Raw genomic sequence first — 18,627 nt, forward strand, 5'->3', positions numbered from 1 at the left:
TGCACAAAGCTTGATCAGTAAGTTTGCAGATGACTCGAAATTAAGAGGTGCTCTTGATAGTGAAGAAGGTTATCGTAGATTACAGAGGGTTCTTGATCAGTTAGCGAAGTGGGCTAAGGAGTGGAAAATGGATTTCAATACAGATAAGAGTGAGGTGATGCATTTTGGAAAGTCAAACCAGCGTAGGACTTATACTGTAAATGGCAGGGCACTAGGGAGGTTAATGGAACCGAGGGACCTAGGAGTAAAGTGCATAGCTCATTGAAAGTGGCGTCACACGTAGACAGGGTGGTGAAAAGGGCATCTAGCATGCCGGCCCTCATCAATCAAGGCACCGAGTACAGGAGTTGGGACGTTATGTTGCAGTTGTATAAGTCATTGGCGAGGCCGCCCTTGGAGTGCTGTGTACAGTCTTGGCCCTCCTGTCACAGGAAAGACGAGGTTAAGCTGGAAAGCATGCAGAAAAGACCCATGAGGGTGCCGCCAGGACTAAAGGGCCTGAATCATAGGGAGAGGTCAGCCAGGCTAGGTCTTTATTCCTTGGAATGTAGGAGAATGAGGAGCAACCCTACAGAAGTATGTAAAATTATGAGAGGCATAGATAAGGTGGACATTAACAGTCTTTTCCCCAGGGTATGGGAGTCTAAAACTAGGGGGCATGGATTTAGAGTGAAAGGGGAAAGATTTAAAAGGGACCTGAGGAGCAACTTTTTCACAGAGGGTGGTGAGTGCATGGAATGAGCTGCCAGAGGAAGTGGTTAAGGCGGGTATAATAGTATCATTTAAGAAGCACTTGAATAGGTATATGGAGGGGAGGGGCCTGGAGGAATATGGTTGCTCTTTTATTCAAGGAGGTGTGAAGCAGAAGTACATATATTTAGAGGCAAAATTCAAAAGCTGTTTAAAGTGGTTCCTGGATACTCCACAGAAAGTGCCATTTTTAAACCTCCTCCAATGTAATTATCATTACAACACTGAACTGACAGGAAATTCAGGCCACTGAAGCTGTAAGTCAGCAGTTCTACCAGCTCCATCTCCATACCACCTCAGATTTATATTTCAAAACTCCATTTTTTTTTAAATTTAGAGCTGCTCTTCAGTATTTTAGCCTTCACAGGTTATATACAAAGCAAAAACCTACAGGTGCCTGAAATCTTAAACAAAGGAACAGAGAGCTCCATCTGCCTCGCACGCCTGGGATGGAACATTTCAGTTAGAGGCTGGGTTTGTGTTCCTTGGAGCGGAGGGGGCTGAGGGGGAACCTGATGGAGGTGTGTAAAATCAGGAGGGACATAGATAGGGTAAATAGTGAGAAGCTGAAACAGAGGTAGGTATTATGGTATTCACATCATTGCTGTCAAACCATGTAGGGGAATACCAGGAGTGGTGCTCAAAGCTTGGTCAAGGAGGAAGGCCTTTAAGAGTGTCTTATAGGGAAGGTAAGATGTAGATTTTCCCAGGGCGAAAATGGCTACCACAAGGGGGCACAGTTTTAAGGTGATTGGAGGAAGGAGGAAGGTCTAGGAGGGATGTCAGGGGTAAGTTTTTTTACACAGAGAGTGGTGGGTGTGTGGAACGCACTGCTGGCAGAGGTGGTGGGGGCAGATACATTAGGGACATTTAAGAGACCCTTAGATAGGCACATGAATGATAGAGAAATGGGGGGCTATGTGGGAGAGAAGGGTTAGATAGATTTTAGAGCAGGATAAAATGTTCGCACAACATCGTGGGCTGAAGGGCCTGTACTGTGCTGTAATGTTCTGTGTTCTATGTTCTAAAAACAGTGAATGTTGTAGGCATTCAGCAGATCAGGGCATGCCCACAACTTCCTAACCCGTACGTCTTTGGAACGTGGGAGGAAACCAGAGCACCCGGAGGAAACCCACGCAGTCACGGGGAGAACGTACAAACTCCTTTCAGACAGCGGCTGGAATTGAACCCGGGTCGCTGGCGCTGTAATAGCGTTACACTAACTGCTACACTACCGTGCCTGCCTTTGAAGTGCCATCACTGTTCTAATGTGAGAAGTACAGTAGTCAATTTGTACACTGCAGGATCCCACAAATAGCAATTTTTTAATGATGTTGGTTGAGGGTTTATTATCTCCAGGAAAGCTTGTGTCTGGTCTCCTGTGTTCATTATCCACCTGAGAGAGTGAATAGGACCTTGGTTTAACATCTTACACACAAGACGATGCCTCAGATGGTGCAACTCTTGCTGCTTACCAGCTTGGGGTGTCAGCAGAGGTTTTGTGTTCAATTCTTTGGAATGAGTCTTGTACCCACAGTTTGTGACTCAGAGGTGAAAGAGCAACCCACTGAGCTAAAGGTGACATCAAAGTCTGTGTGGTCCTAGCCACAATTCTGTTGTACTTTAAAATTAACAGAGGGGTAGGACTGGGAGTCGGCAGCTTTGGTTGAGTAAGTGCAGTGTGGAAAAACCTTCTCCACTTCCTGGTGACTCTTTACCTTCCTACCTGTTTTTAATCCTTGGTTCCTCCTGAAGATTTAATCACATCATGTCTTACCAATGAGATTGATTAAAAAGTGGCATCTTTAGTGTCGTAAGAAGTGTCGAGGTCTTTCACAGACGTTCTGTTGATCAAAATTTGGCTCCGAGTAATATATTCCTTATAGGTTGAGTGAGTTGTCTTTAGTCATGGATGTTAGGGGCAGGTTCAGTATTTATTGCCCCATTATTAAATGGCTGTTGCTGAGCTATTTTAGAGGACAGTTGTGAGCCAACCGAATTACTGCAGCCCTAGATTCAAAAGCATTCCAGATTTGGGTAAGGATGGTAACTCTCCTTCCCTAAAGGAGAGAAATGGGTTTCAACAATAATGCTGTGGTCACCATTACTGAAACTAGCTTTTTATTCCATTTTTACTTAGTTAATTGAATTTAGGTTTCCCGTTTCTCATGGTTGGAATTTAATTTGTCTTCGGGTCACTAATCCAGTCTTCTGGAACCTCCAAAGAAGGTAGAGGAATTTAGAGAGGGACTTCCAGAGTGTAGGTCCCAGGCTGTGAAAGAGGTGAATGCTTAGAAGGCTCGAATGGAAGGAACGCAGGAGATTATAGAACTGTCAGAAACTACTCCCAGTGATGCCAGTTCTGTTCCTTCACATTACATTTTGACAATGATACTTCTGGGATTACTGGACCAATCCTCAAATACTAAGTCAAAAGAAATGTAATGTGAATGGATAGATACAAATGGATTAGGATAAGGGATTTAGTCAAAGTCGAGTTTATTGTCATATGCACAAGTACAATGAAAAGCGTACTTGCAGCAGCATCACAGGCACATAGCATCAGAGTCACAACATTCACAAGAAAAACATAAATTAAACATAAATTATACAAGACAGAACCCAATTAAAACTAAAGAAAATCCATTGTAGTGCAAAGTGGTCAGAGCGGCCATGATGTTGCTATACTGAGGTAGTAATTAGGTCATGATGTACTGAGGTTCTGCAGGTTGGTTCAAGAACCGAATGGTTGAAAAGAAGTAACTGTTCTTGAACCTGGTGGCGTGGGACTTTAGGCTTCTGTACTCCCTGCCCGATGGTAGCTGTGAGAAGATGGTGTGGCCTGGATGGTGAGGATCTTTGAAGATAGATTTTGCCTTCTTGAGGAGATACTTCTGATGGTGGGGAGGGGTGTGCCCGTGATGGATTGGGCAGAGTCCACTACTCTCAGCAGCTTCTTACATTCCTGCGCATTTGAATTGCCATAGCAGACCATGATGCAACCAGTCAGGATTTAATCAAATTCTGATGTTTAACGGGGCAGTATATCTGTTGAAATTCTAATTCTTCAGCAAGCATTTAAATGGTCAGTTAAGCACAACGTTGTCAGGAGCCAGTTGTGCAGAGGATGGTGGGAGGACACTATGTTGATTGTCAGTAACTCTTGGATTTGCTTCCACAGGGCCAGCAGTCAACAGTTGAGGTTACACTGCCACCTGCTGGCAGTGAGATTGAAACTGGCTTCGTCATCTACGTGTCTTGTGCTTTTGCGCTGAAGGTGAGTGTTGAGGTCAGAGTCTCTGATGAACCTCTTGCAGCAGCTACTTCAGGTTAACACCAAATGCGCCGTGTTTGATATGGGTTTTGTCTGTTCTTTTCACTCATCCTTTAGAATGACATCCACAACCATAAAATATGAGGAGATATTAATGTTTCTTGGGAATAGATTTCTGTACCTAACCTTCTCAGGAATTAATAGGAAGCAAAAGAGAATCTACAACCATCTGACATCCAAAGAGTAACTTCACCGAGATACCAGCCTTTGGGCGTTTAACACATTCCTCTGAGATGTTCAAGTTTAAAGGGTGTGTGGAAACAGGGAGATGGGCTATATGTGTGGAAATCTCTGATAATAGACAAGGACAGTGGGAATGCAGTTATAAATTCATCGCATCCTGCACCTCATAAACACAGGACAAAAGCAACGAGTGTTTTACAACACTGCTTAGGCAAAGCTAGTTTTCACCCAGGATGGGTTACCACACTTGGGAAGGATGTGAAGGTCCTAGAGAGGGAGCAAGATAGACTTGCTAAAGTAGTTCCAGGTGCGAGGGTTCCCAACTAGAACGTTATAATAGAGAAGCTGGTGTTAGTTTCCTTGTGGAGAGAAGGTTGTGAGGAAGTTTGATGAAGATGTACAAGTCTTGAACTGGTTTATGTAGGGGGAATAGGGAGAACTGCTCCCATGAGCAGAAGGTTCAGGGATCAAGGGCTCAACTCTTACGGCCATAAGTTTGCCTTCTGAGGCTGGATTCGGGGCTTGGGTGGGGGTTACAGGACCAGCAGTTGTGGGCCTCATGGGGTCCTGGGGCTGCTTGGAGATCAGGGAATTGGTCAGGAAGAAGGAGTGGGGATTGGGGTCTTCACTGTGGGCCTTGGCCAGTTACAGGCTTGGGGTGGAGGTTATTGGGTTGGTGAATGTAACTGATGCAATGGCAAAGAAGGAGGGGGGGGGGGGGGAAGTTGTCCAAAGGATAATGGGTAAAGTTGGGACTTGTCTCAGCGGGCGGCCAATCCAGTGCTCAGCTGTGAAGTCTTAATCTTCCCAAGAATACCCAACGATGGTTGCACCTGGAGTAACACGGTCCAATTTCCGCACAATACTCCAAAGGAGTGCTTCTCATGGAATAATCTCATCTGGTAGGTATCAGTTGTGAAAATGGCATCAAATACACAAGATTGAATAACAATTAAAAGAGCCCAGTTGCATTTTCCGAGCCCAGCAATTCAATCCCACAGTTGCATACACTCAGGAAGTAGCCAATTTTCAGGTACATGGTGTTGAAAAGAAACAGCACTGTGCAGGTAAATTTCTTGTCAGGACATGCAAGGGCTTGGACTTTGACTTTGATTCTGGGAGGGTTAGTCATTGCAAATTTATCTTTGGTCACTGGCACTAAACAGGCTTGAGAATGTTGGCATCTCAAAATTGAAGTCATTAGGAATGGGTGCAAGGGATGTTGAAATGCTGCTGTCCACTTAGCACTTGTGATCACTGATGAAGTTTCAGGCTGATGGAGTTTTAGGACCAAGTGTTGCCTCTGGTGACACAAAGTCAGTGAACCAAAGTTAAATGCCTTGAGATGCAATGAAGGTGAAGACGAGATCTAGACTCTTGCCCTGTAAAATAGAAGCATCATTAAGTTTGTCAGATTAAGGAAATATCTGCAGTAAATGTTCAAGGCAAAACAATTCATAATATCATACAATCTGAGGAGGTGGGATTGAAAGTTGTCCTGCTCCAATGTGGAACATGGTTTTCTTTCAGGCACTGCAACTCGTTCACATCCTTATGGTTCAGATGACGGTGTCAATCTTTCTGATAGATTGGGAAAAGCCTAAGGGAAGACAATTGCCTAAATCAACAGGTAGGTTCAATTAACCCATTGATTGGTAAAGCCAGTTGATAGTTTGCAAAACCCGAATTAGCTGCTGTGATTCCTGCTTTATAATCGTGACTGTGTTTCAGGAAAAGAATTTTACTGGCTGTGAAGCTCTTTGGGAAGACCTGGAGGGTGGAAGTTGGTTGATAGCCCAGTGTCTTATCTCTTTCCTCAAGTCTTAGTCCCTCCCCACCAGATACAGACTCTCGAATTTACCTGTTTGTTCTCGTCTCACTCCAGAGTCCCCGCTGCAATTAAATGGGGGCAGTTTTACTGGTTTTACAACCTGGTTATCTTAATTTTTTTCTTCAAAGTTATGAGGAGAAAGATTGGGTAAGGTGTGAAACCAGTGTCCTGCTCGATACTGTGAGCTGGGTTAACATTACCCAGATAGTCAGCTGCAATGCCAGCCAGTTCTCTCTCAATCACCATCAGAAAAACAGATAACTGGGACATTATCATGTTTGTGAGAGCTTGCAATGTGCAAACGATAGAGTCATACAGCATGGAAACAGGCCATTTGGTCCATCATATCCATGCTGACCAGTGGGCACCCACCCGTATTTTCTTTGTGTACCTGCACTGTACTTTCTCTTTAACTGTAATGCTGTATTCTGCATTCTTTGTTAGTACCCTGATGTTGTTATGTATGGAATGATCTGTCTGGATGGCATGCAAACGAAAGCTTTTTACTATATCTCGGTATATGTGACAATAATAAATTAATATCAGTACCATCTTCCAGTGCTTGGCCCATAAGCTTCAATGCTGACATGATTCAAGTGCTTCTCCAGATACCTTAAATGCTGTTAGCTGCCACACATCCTGCGTTACAGTTGTGTCTATGCTTCCAAAACACATCATAGTTTTTAAAGTTCTTTGGGAAAGGTGTTAGATAAACGCAAGTCCTTTTCTTAATATTTTATTTTCACTCATTGAGGTTATGAGGGGTGCTTTGAGACCACACTAACTTCTCTCTGCAACACTTGTGGTTTACTTACGACAGCCTATCTTGCTGAGAGTACCAATGTTACCTTTCCTACAGAAAACAAACCAAGTCCCTCATCGGTCAGCATCTGGCGTACGTACTTCATAGCTAATGAGTGGAGTGAGATTCAGACTAAGAGGAAGATAAATCCAATCCTGCAACTTGTCCTTGTTCTGCTACTGCTGGAGGTAACTGGTCTTTTCCACGTGTCCCAGTGAACCTTAATGCAGATTCTGGGGAGGGAAGTTCATGTTGTAAGAAACAGGAGGAGGAATGGATCACATGACCGCTCAAGCCTCTCCTGTCATTTGGTAAGATCATGGCTAAGCTTCTCCACGGATGCGGTTTAGTTAGCAGTTAATGTGTGAAACTGACAGGAACTTTTGGTATCCACGTTTGTGCAGTTAGATTCGGGATGGCCACAATGCTCGGTTCCACCACAGGGTGTGCTATTGCAGCGTTCAGGGGCGCAGTTAGCACAGAATCACTGCATTGATAGGAATTTCACTTTTCCAAGTATTGCTGGCACTGGCAGAGCCACTGAGGATGGTCAGCTTTGTTGAAATAAGTGTAATGGGGATGTTAACAATGTTAGGTCAACCAATAGCTGCTGGGCTACCTTATACATTGCAACAACTTGGCTGGCCAGTAATTACTAATGAGTTCAGGAGTTGATCTCATAAGGCGTTGTCCTACCCTGTAAGAGAAATAAATGTGCTGTTCTGTCTTCACATAGACCTACACAACTGTAGCAAAACTTCCTAATCTTATACTCCAGCAGGCAGCAACCCTGAAATAAAAGTTTTTATTTTTTTAAACTTTTAGAGAAAGAAAAATAGAGATTAGAGTTTAAGAACATAAGAAACAGGAGCAGGAAAAGGCCAAAGATTGAGGTGGAGATTTAAACTGAAATCACGTAAACATTTTAAAAGAACATTTTTTTCTACATTTTGTTTTGACGTAGGAGGCCATTCTATGAAATCCCATTCCCACATTAATTTTTAACCTGTAACTGATTTTCCCACATTCCCATCGACTGTTTCCAGACTCTTCCACTCACCTACACACTGCAGCAAGTTACAGCAGCCAATTAGCTAACCTTGGGAGGTGAGAGGAAACTGGAGCACCCGTGCGGTCACAGGCAGGACGTGCAAACTCCACACAGACAGCACCAGGAGCCTGAGGGCACATGCCACCAGGCTCAAGCACAGCTTCTATCCCACTGTGATAAGACTATTGAACGGTTCTCTTATACAATGAGATGGACTCTTGACCTCACAATCTACCTTGTTGTGATCTTGCACCTTATTGTCTACCTGCAATGCACTTCCCTGTAGCTGTGACACTTTGGTATTGATATTGGTTTATTATTGTCACTTGTACTGAGGTACAGTGAAAAACTTGTCTTGCATACCGATTGTACAGGTCAATTCATTACACAGTGCAGTTACATTGAGTTAGTACAGAGTGTATCGTGGTAGTACAGGTAAAAACAATAACAGTACAGAGTAAAGTGTCACAGCTACAGAGAAAGTGCAGTTCAATAAGGTGCAAGGTCACAACAAGGTAGATCGTGAGGTCAGAGTCCATCTCATCATATAAGGGAACCGTTCAATAGTCTTATCACAGTGGGATAGAAGCTGTCCTTGAGCCTGGTAATATGTGCTACCTGATGGGAGAGGAGAGAAGAGAGAATGACCCGGGTGGGTGGAGGCTTTGATTATGCTGGCTGCTTTGCCAATGCTCTGTTATTGTTTTTTACCTGTACTACTTCAATGCACTCTGTACTAACTCAATGTAACGAATTGACCTGTACAATCAGTATGCAAGACAAGTTTTTCACTGTACCTCAGTACAAGTGACTATAATAAACCAATACCAATACCAGAAGTCAGAATTGAACCCAGGTCCCTGGAGCTGTGAGGCAGCGGCTTTCCCAGCTCTGCCAGTGTAATTTTAAATTCCATGGAATTGTGAAGCAAGTACTTGCAAGGAAATCAAGACTCTAAGCATATAAAATTAGTTTGCCACGATCTGAGAAGTTGCTTAGCAATCTGATTTTCTAATTGGTCAGTTTGATATTACCACGGGTACCATTGATTCCTTGGACAAGGCCCCAGCTCTTAATGGAATCGGAGAAATCCTTTTGTTGATGTCTCTACGTAATAAATAAATGTAAATTAATTTTCTACTGAGCTAGAAAAGTTGTTGAACTTGTGATCCAATAAAATCCATGGACCTTTTGATTAACATCAGAGTTTTGAAAGAGGTAGTGGGTACTCCGGATATTACTTTCAAACTGCTACTGATTCTGGAATTGTTTCTTTAGATTGTATGATAACCCCCACTATTTTCACCAGGATGCTGCCTGGATTAGAGAGTATTAGCAATAAGGAGAGGTTGGACAGACTTTTATTGTTTTCCCTGGAGCATCGGAGGCTGAGGAGAGACCTGATCGAGGTTTATAAAATTATGAGAGGCATCGATAGGTAAGCAGTCAGTGTCTTTATCCCAGGGTAGAAATGTCAAATACTAGAGGGCATAGCTTCAAGGTGAGAGGGGGAATGTTTAAAGGAGATGTGCAGGAGAAGTTTTTTACACAGAGAGTGGTGGGCGCCTGGGATGTGCTGCCTGGGGTGGCGGTGGAAGCAAACATGACAGTGCTGTTTAAGAGGCATTTCGACAGGCATGTGAACATGCAGGCAATGGAGGGATAGGGATCGTGTGCAGGCAGATTGGTTAAGTTTTATGTGGCATAATGGTCAGCACAGACATTGTTGGCCGAAGGGCCTGTTCCATTCTGTGTTCTATGTCACATTTAAAAAAGGAGGGAGAGAGAAAACAGGAAACTACTGACCATCGGGGGGAGGGGTGGATGGAGAAGGAATGCTGGAATCTATAATGAAGGATGTAATAGGAAAACACCTTGGAAAGAATAACAGGATTGAGCAGAGTCAGCGTGGATTCCTGAAAACTGAATCATGCCTGACTGAACTGTTGGTGTCTCTGAGGATGTGACTAATACGATATATAAGGTGGGAGCAGTGGATGTTGTGGATTTTTGGAAGGCTTTTAACAAGGATCCACTAAGGAGATTGGTCAGCAAGGTTAAACCACAAGGAATTGGGGAGTAATATTGCGAAAGTTGGTTATTGAACAGAAAGCAGTGAGTGGGAATAAACAGACCACAGTGAGGTTGGCAAACTGTGACCAGGATGGTACCACAGCCCCAGCTGTTTCCAGCTGTTTCCTGTCTGTATCAGCAATTTGGTCAAAGGGACTAAATGTTATATTTCCAAGTCTGGTGATAATAAACTAGGTGGGATTGTGAATACAGAGGAAGATGCAAAGAGAGTTCCAAAGATATGGACAAGCTGAGTGAATGGGCAAAGACATGGTAGGTGGAATATAATGTGTTCAAATGTGAGGTCTTCCACAAAACAAAGTATTATTTAAACGGCAAAAGGTTAGGTTGTGTTGGTTTTCAAAGTGATTTGGGTGTGCTTGTACACAAGTCACTAAAAACCAACATACAGATATGCCTAATATGGCAAACAGTATGTTAGCCTTTATTATGAGAGGATTTGAGTACAAGAGTAATGAAGACTTGCTGCACCTCCATAGGTATTGGAGTATTGTGAATATTTTTTGTCTCCCTACCTAAGAAAGTGCATACTTGACATATAAAGGAAGGCAGTGGAGGTTCACGAGACTGGTTCCAGAGATGTTCAATTGAATGAGGAGAGGTTGAGTAGATCAGATCTCTATTATCTAGAGTTCAGTAGAATAAGAGAAGATCTCATTGAAACTTACAAACATTTTACAGAGCTTGATGGGGAGGATGTTCCCCAGGCTCAGGAGCCTAAGATTGGGGATCACGGTGTTAGAATGAAGGTTAGGATGTATGGGACTGAGGTGAGGAGAAAGTTCTTCACTAAAGGTGCTGAATGTTTGGAATTTTCTACCCCAGAGGGCTGTGGAGTTTCAGTAACTCAGTTCTTTCAGAAAAGAGATTGTTTGGTTTTTGGATATTAAGGGAATCCAGGGCTATGGGGACAGTGGGGGAAAATGATGCTGAGATAGGTGGTCAGCTGTGATCTTGGTGACAGCGAGCTGGCTAGAGGGGACAGATGGCCTAGACCTGCTCTTACACTCGAGGACGAGTCGAGCTCTCCACTCTCTCCAGTGGGCAGTGGCTGTGCTTGTGGAGGGCGGCTCTTGCGGAGGGTTGGAGGGAGGGCTGCTCTTGCAGTGGGTTGGAGGGAGGGCGGCTGTAGTTGTGGAGCGGTGGAAGACAATTGTGGTGGGGTGCTGGGGGCAGTGCAGTGTTGGGGTGCTGGGGGCAGTGGGGTGGGGTGCTGGGGGCAGTGCAGTGTTGGGGTGCTGGGGGCAGTGGGGTGGGGTGCAGTGGTGGGGTGCTGGGGGCAGTGCAGTGGTGGGGTGCTGGACTTAAGGGCACATCTTACTTTACACTTTCCTTACTGTGTGCTGGAGGGTTAGGGTTGCGGCGAGCATATTCAATTGCACTGCTTTTGCTGCGATTGCTGGATGCCCTGTTGGCTGGTTTATTGGAAGATTGAACTCCACATTCAGCCATTTTCTGACCTCTCCTACTTCAGGTTTTTATATTATTCAGCCAGAATACTGGAACTGACCCTCACCCCAGGTTATAGCCATGCTGTTGAAGAGTCCTCTATGGATTAGTGCTTTTCTGTGCTTAGTTTTATAAGATATCTTTATTAGTCACATACATCGAAACACACAGTGAAATGCATCTTTTGCATAGGGGGCACTGGGGGCAGCCTGCAATTGTCGCCACACTTCTGGCGCCAACATACCATGCCCACAACTTCCTAACCTGTACCTCTTTGGAATGTGGGAGGAAACCGGAGCACCCAGAGGAAACCCACGCAGTCACAGGGAGAACGTACAAACTCCTTACAGACAGTGGCGAGAATTGAACCTGGGTCGCTGGCGCTGTAATAGCGTTACGCTAACCTCTATACTACCGTGCCTGCCTCTAACGTGTCCCTCATCAAGTATTGTCCAGGCCTGTAGAGTTAGATCAGGAGCAAACGTTCTATCTTCTCCTTGTCTTTTCATTATCACCGTGACAAAACTCAAATCAGCTGGGTTAGAATTGGTGACTTTTCCACATCATACCGAGATGGGACTGAAATGAGGGAAAAGTGGGATAGAACACTGTCCATAATCTGCTTCCGTTAGTGCTCTTTGACTGTTTTCACTTGGAGGGGAAAATATATCCCACTTCTCCCTCAGGTTAGCATGAAATTAGTTTGTGGTCTGGCACAGACAAGATTAACACTCGAGAACACAAAATTCCCCTGAGTTAGTGTAGTTGAGGGATTAGTGACCTTGCATATGCCAAATTCCTCTGGCCACTTTTCAAAGAACAAAGCAAATTCCTTTCAGTGTAGCCAAACCCAATGCTCTGTCTTGTATCAAATATGCAGGAAGGAACAAATCATTTGTTCCAGAGACGACCAGGACAGTGTGTTGGAAAGTTTTGAACAGCCTCTGCGAAGTCCATAGTTCTTTCTTTTCCTCATTTCTGATTTTGCTGCTGATTTTTGTCAATTCTAAAAGGAGTAGAGTACCTTTAAAGTCCAACACTCTGTTTGAGATTATGAGGCATGTTTGTTTCAGTCATTATAAATCGATAAGGTAATGGAGTGGTTATGCTACTAGACTGGGAATCCAGAGGCCTGAACACAAATTCAAATCCAACCATGGCCCCCCAGCACATTCTCAGTAACGCAGAAAGATGCATTTCACCATGTGTTTCGATGTACATGTGACTAATAAATAAATATCTTAGTAACAATAATAGTAATTGTGAGACTAGTGGATCCTTGTAAAAACTTGTCTGGGTCACCTAGGGAAGGAACATAGAACAGTACATAGAACATAGAACATAACACAGTACAGCACAGGAACAGGCCCTTCAGCCCACAATGTTGTGCTGAAATAATTAAACTAGTAATTAAATGCCGAACTAAACTAATCTCTTCCGCCTACAACTAATTCCTTCTGCCTACAAGGAAGGAAGTTTGCTGTGCATCCTTGGTCTGACCTACATGTGAGCCCAAACTATCCTCTGTGGTTGACTCTTATCTCTCCTCTGCCATGTTCCATTAAGCAGTAGCACCAACTGCTGTGTTCTCGGCATGGACGTGTTGGGCTGAAGGGCCTTTTTCCTTGCTGTATATATGACTGCTCACTGCAATCTTCTCAAGGGCAGTTAGAGGCAGGCAATAAGTGCTGAAATATTGCTCAGGGTGCAACTTAAAAAATTTTTTTTGCTCCAATCAATTTTCTTTGGGGAGAAAAAAATCTTTAACTCTGGCAAATGGAACACTTTGAGAAGTGCTCTCAGACCCAGAAGAGTGATGGAATGAAGGTCCTTCTTGTCTGCTCCAACAATGCCTCTCAGAAGAGCTGTCCTGATTGAACTAGGATTAATGTTTCACACACAAGGCTGTGTGCCTGAGATTGGTGGCACAGTTCCACATGATGACAGTGTTATGCAGTAGTGCTTATAACTGCTAGTAGTTGCTCTAAGATATCCGATGCTTCTTAATATCAGATCTGACTAAACGTAACCCCAGTCCTTGTATTCCCCCATTGCGCTTTGAACTGGGTTTACTGCTCATAAAGTGGAATCAGATTGCAATGTACACATAAGCTTCTTCAGCCCTGATGCAGTGTCAAGACCCGAAATGCCAACCATCTCTTTGCCTCCGCAGATGCTGTTCGACCCGGAGTTCCTCCAGCAGTTTGTCTTTTCCTCCAACGTCTTCAGCTTGTTTATTATACAGTATTTTAAATGGTGCAACTGACAATATATCAACAGCATTTCAAGAAAAATTCACACCTTTATTTGCCTCCTATCTCTTCTAAATATACTGTTGTGACACTGCTAAACACCTTCATCCATTAGCCACTGTTCAAGTTGAGCGGGTGCAGTGATTGTGGACAAGCTGGAGGTCATGGTGTGGTTGCAAAAGATACCAGTGAGGCCACACTTAGAGTATTGTGTTCTGTTTTGGTCATCCTGCTATAGGAAAGATGTTATTAAACTGGAAAGAGTGCAGAAAAGATTTACAAGGATTTTGCCAGGACTTGAGGGACTGAGTTACAGGGAGAAGTTAGACAGGGTAGAACTTTATTCCTTGGAGCATAGGAGACTGAGGGGTGATCTTACAGAGGTGTATAAAGTCATGAGGGGCCAGAAGAGGGTGAATGCACTCAGTCTTTTTCCCAGGGTTGGGGAATCAAGAACTAGAGGACATCGGTTTGGGGTGAGAGGGGAATGATTAAATAGGAACTCGAGAGGCAACTTTTTTACACAGAGAGTGGTACATATGTGGAATGAGCTGCCGGAAGAAGTGGTTGAGGCAAGTACAATAACAACTTTTAAAAGACAGTTGGGGAGGTACATGGGTGGGAAAGGTTTAGAAGGTTATGGGCCAAATGCAGGTGAATGGGACGAGCGTGGATGCAGGTACGGTAGTGTAACACTTTACAACACCAGTGACCTGGGTTCAATTCCCGCTGCTGTCTGTAAGGAGTTTGTACGTTCTCCCCGTTTCTGTGTGGGTTTCGTCCGGGTGCTCCGGTTTCCTCCCACATTTCAAAGACGTATAGGTTAGGAAGTTGTGGGCATGCTATGTTGACGCCGGAAGCGTGGCGACACTTGTGGGCTGCCCCCAGAACACTCTACACAAAAGATGTATTTCACTGTGTGTTTCGATGTACATGTGACTAATAAAGACATCTTATCATATATCTTATCTTGGTCTACATGGACCAGTTGGGCTGAAAGGCCTGTTCACATGCTGTATGACTCTTATAACTAAGCTCTATAACAGTGAAGATCAGAACTGAATAAAATCCTTCGCCCAGTCATGTTTACATCTGGCAGAGGCTGCGCTGTACATCGTTCAGGAACTGGAACCCACTGAATTTTCTCTTCCTGACTTGAGGTATGACAGAAATCCAGCATGGTCTTCCGACAGAGCATTTCCCCAACATCATTCTTTGAGCAGAGGACAGTTATATCTGAATAATTGGCTTAAAGGCTTTCCAAATCACTTACAGCTGTGCACATCATGAATAATAGAATAATTTCCATTCTGTCCACGAATATTGGTTGTATAGATGCAGCCATATTTTACTGCTTCTATGTAATTTTCATGTTGTAAATAAATCAAACTGCTCTTGTTTGAATACAATGCCCTGGCAGGGTTCCATTCGAGCTCCAGTATACAACTGTGTAATAAGTTGTATTACGCAGTTCCATGAAGAAAATTTCAAAATATAAGGAACTCAGCCTGGTTTTATTAATTACAATTAGGTAAACTGAATGGAAATTTGAACTACTCCTTGAGTGCCTGGATTAATAGAGATTGTAATACAATGTTGTTTAGACATTGGGATGAATTAATACGTAAGGGTATTTGAAAACCCTTCTCAAAATCGTCATAAAGTCATAGGGCAATACAGCGTGGATACAGGCCCTTCAGCCCAATGAGTCCTCGCCGACCATGTTGTCCACCTAGTTAGTCCCAACTTCCTGTATTCAGCCCATAGAATCGTGAGAGTCATGTCATAGAGTAATGCAAAAGGGAAACAGGCCCTTCAGCCCACTGAGTCCATGCTCACCATCAAGCACCCATTTTGCACTAATTCAACACTAATACCATTTTATTCTCTCCATGTTCTCATCAGCTACCACCAAGTTCTACCACTCATCTACACACTATGGGCAATTTACAGTGGCCAATTCACCTACCAATCTGCACATTTTTGGGATGTGGGAGGAAACCAGAGCATCTGGAGAAAATCCACATGGTCGCAGGGGAAATGTATAAACTCCACACGGAGAGCACCAGAGACCAGGGTTGAGACCAGGGTTAAACCCAGGGCTCCTGCACTCTGAGGCAGCCGCTATACTAACTGCACCACTGCAACACCCTCATTGAGGTTACTAAAATGTCATTCACTGAAGTAAGATTTAGTATTGAAAACATGAAATGGATTAATCCCCCTGAGGAGCAGCTGAATTGATTCAATGTTCCAAGTTTACTAAGTCCATGCATTTTTTTGTTCAGAGATGAGATTTTTTTGGAAGCAGTGGACCCCACCAAATCACCTTCCCTTCACTGCTTCCAGGAGATCCTGACAAAATCAAATCCATGCTTAACTGTGCAAATAAATATCGCCTGAAAAATGTGGATTACAGTTGTTCAAATAGTTGGCAGAAGGTCCGGGGGGAGATGAGGAGGAGATTATTTTTTAATGCAGTGAGTTGTTACGACTTGAAGCGCTGTGCATGAATGGGTGGTGAAGGGGAACTCAGTAACTTTCAGAAAATAAACACTTGAAAATTTCCAGGGAAAGGGTTGGTGAGTGGGACTTATTGAATTGCTCTTTCAAGATGCTGGCACAGTGAGCTGTATTGTTCGATGATTGTATAATACAGTGTATAAGAAATAGAAGCAGGATTAGGCCACAGTGCCCTTGATCCTACTCCATTGTTCAATATCATGACTAATCCTGTGTCTCATCCACTTCCCTGCCCAGTCCCTTCATCCCTTTAGTATCTAAAAGTGTATTGATCCCAGACTTCAATAAATTCATGGTATTGGTATAGGTTTATTATTGTCACTTGTACCGAGGTACAGTGAAAAACTTGTCTTGCATACCGATCGTACAGGTCAATTCATTACACAGTGCAGTTACATTGAGTTAGTACAGAGTGCATTGAGGCAGTACAGGTAAAAACAATAACAGAATACAGAGTGAAGTGTCACTGCTACAGGGAAGTGCATTGCAGGTAGACGGTAAGGTGCAAGGTCCTATAACAAGGTAGGTTGTGAGGTCAAGAGTCCATCTCATCGTATTAGGGAACCATTCAATAGTCTTATCACTATGGGATAGAAGCTGTCCTTGAGCCTGGTGGTATGTGCCCTCAGGCTCCTGTATCTTCTACCTGATGGGAGAGGAGAGAAGAGAGAATGACCCGGGTGGATGGGGTCTTTGATTATGCTGGCTGCTTCATCAAGGCAGCAAGAGGTATAGACAGAGACCATGGAGGGGAGGCTGGTTTCCGTGATGCATTGGGCTGTGTCCACAGCTCTCTGCAGTTTCTTGCGGTCCTGGGCAGAGCAGTTGCCAAGCCGTGATGCATCCAGATAGGATGCTTTCTATGGTACATCGATAAAAATTGGTGAGTGACAAAGGGGACATGCCAAATTTCTTGATCCTCCTGAGGAAGTGGAGGCGCTGGTGAGCTTTCTTGGCCGTGGTGTTATACAGCACGGGAACAGGCCCTTCAGCCCAAATCATCCATGCTGACCAAGATGTCTATCCGAGCTAGTCCCATTTGCCTGCATTTGGCCCATATCCCACTGAACCTTTTCCATCCATGTACTTATCTGAATGTCTTAAACATTGTAATTGTACCTGCCTCTTCAGCTTCCTCTGGCAGCTCATTCTATATACCCACCACTGTCTGTGTGTAAAACGTTTCCCCTCAGGTCCCTTTTAAATCTTTCCCCTCTCACCTTAAATCTTCTCAGACCTTTGCTTCTTTCTAGGATCTTCTAAGCTTAAGTGAAAACAGGCCAAACTTCATTAATTTCTTTTCAAGGACAACCATTCTCAATCCAGAAGATACTTTATACAGAAAATCATTAGCATAACTCTTGTTATACACTAAGCCCATAAATGAGTTTATTGGATTACCTGGAGACTTCAGGGGTCTGCAGTTGACTTGGGTGGAGTTGAATGACCACTTATCCCTTGTTGAATGAGACTGGTTGCAGTAGTTTTCTGGAGCTGGACTGTTAAACTACAAAGCACACGGATACAAAGAGCAAGTTGTATTGAAGCTCAACAAGCTCCCAGTTGGAGTATATCTCGAGTGCTCTCTACAATTCTGTGCATCTTAATTAGAAAACCCAGCAGATCATGCAGCCCCTGTGGAGGGAGAAACAGTTAAAGTTTCAGTCAGCTTCTTTCACTTAGTACATAGATGGCAGTAGATTGTTCGCTTCCCATTCTCCTCAACTTGCCCAATGCGTCTTCGATAATCTCTGGTGATACGGCATGGTAGTGTAGCAGTTAGTGTAACGCTATTACAGTGCCAGTGACCCGGGTTCAGTTCCCGTTGCTGTCTGTAAGGAACTTGTACATTCTCCATGTGTCTGCGTGGGTTTCCTCTGGTTTCCTCCCACATTCCAAAGGCGTACGGGTTAGGAAGTTGTTGGCATACTAAGAGTGGTGACACTTGTGGGCTGCCTGCCCAGCACATAGTAACGCAAAAAGACACATTTCACTGTGTGTTTTGATGTACATGTGACTAATAAATAAATATCTTATACTATTCCCTGGTACTCTGATGGTAGGGTAATCTCATCATTACATTTCATGAAGATCTGAATTCCGATCTTATTCCCCAATACATTACATTCTCCAGTCCAGTCACAGCCATCTAAGGGTTGGGACAATCTTCTCTTGATCAGATTGTCATCACTGCACTTTGGGCACAAATGCTTACTTGTACTAACTTTGGAAGCACCTCTTAGTTACATGGTCTGAGGTATTCAGTAGAATCAAGGTGGTACAAACCACCCACCATCCAAAAGCTTCAAATATAGATATTCATCGCACAAGACCATTCAGCCCATCATATTTGTGCCA

At 43.8% G+C, this 18,627-nt stretch overlaps 1 protein-coding gene across 1 annotated transcript in view; it reads left to right on the forward strand.

The window, feature by feature from the left end:
• The window catches only part of LOC127577441 (meckelin-like), a 104,517-nt gene that overhangs the window by 59,557 nt on the left and 26,333 nt on the right, over positions 1-18,627 (forward strand). The window contains exons 6-8 of the transcript XR_007957382.1: positions 3,932-4,027; positions 5,798-5,897; positions 6,958-7,088. The gene's annotated coding sequence lies outside the window, so the exon portion shown is untranslated. The remainder of the gene's footprint in view (positions 1-3,931; positions 4,028-5,797; positions 5,898-6,957; positions 7,089-18,627) is intronic.

Source organism: Pristis pectinata, chromosome 13 (genome assembly GCF_009764475.1).
Source record: "Pristis pectinata isolate sPriPec2 chromosome 13, sPriPec2.1.pri, whole genome shotgun sequence".
Lineage (NCBI taxonomy): Eukaryota > Metazoa > Chordata > Chondrichthyes > Rhinopristiformes > Pristidae > Pristis > Pristis pectinata.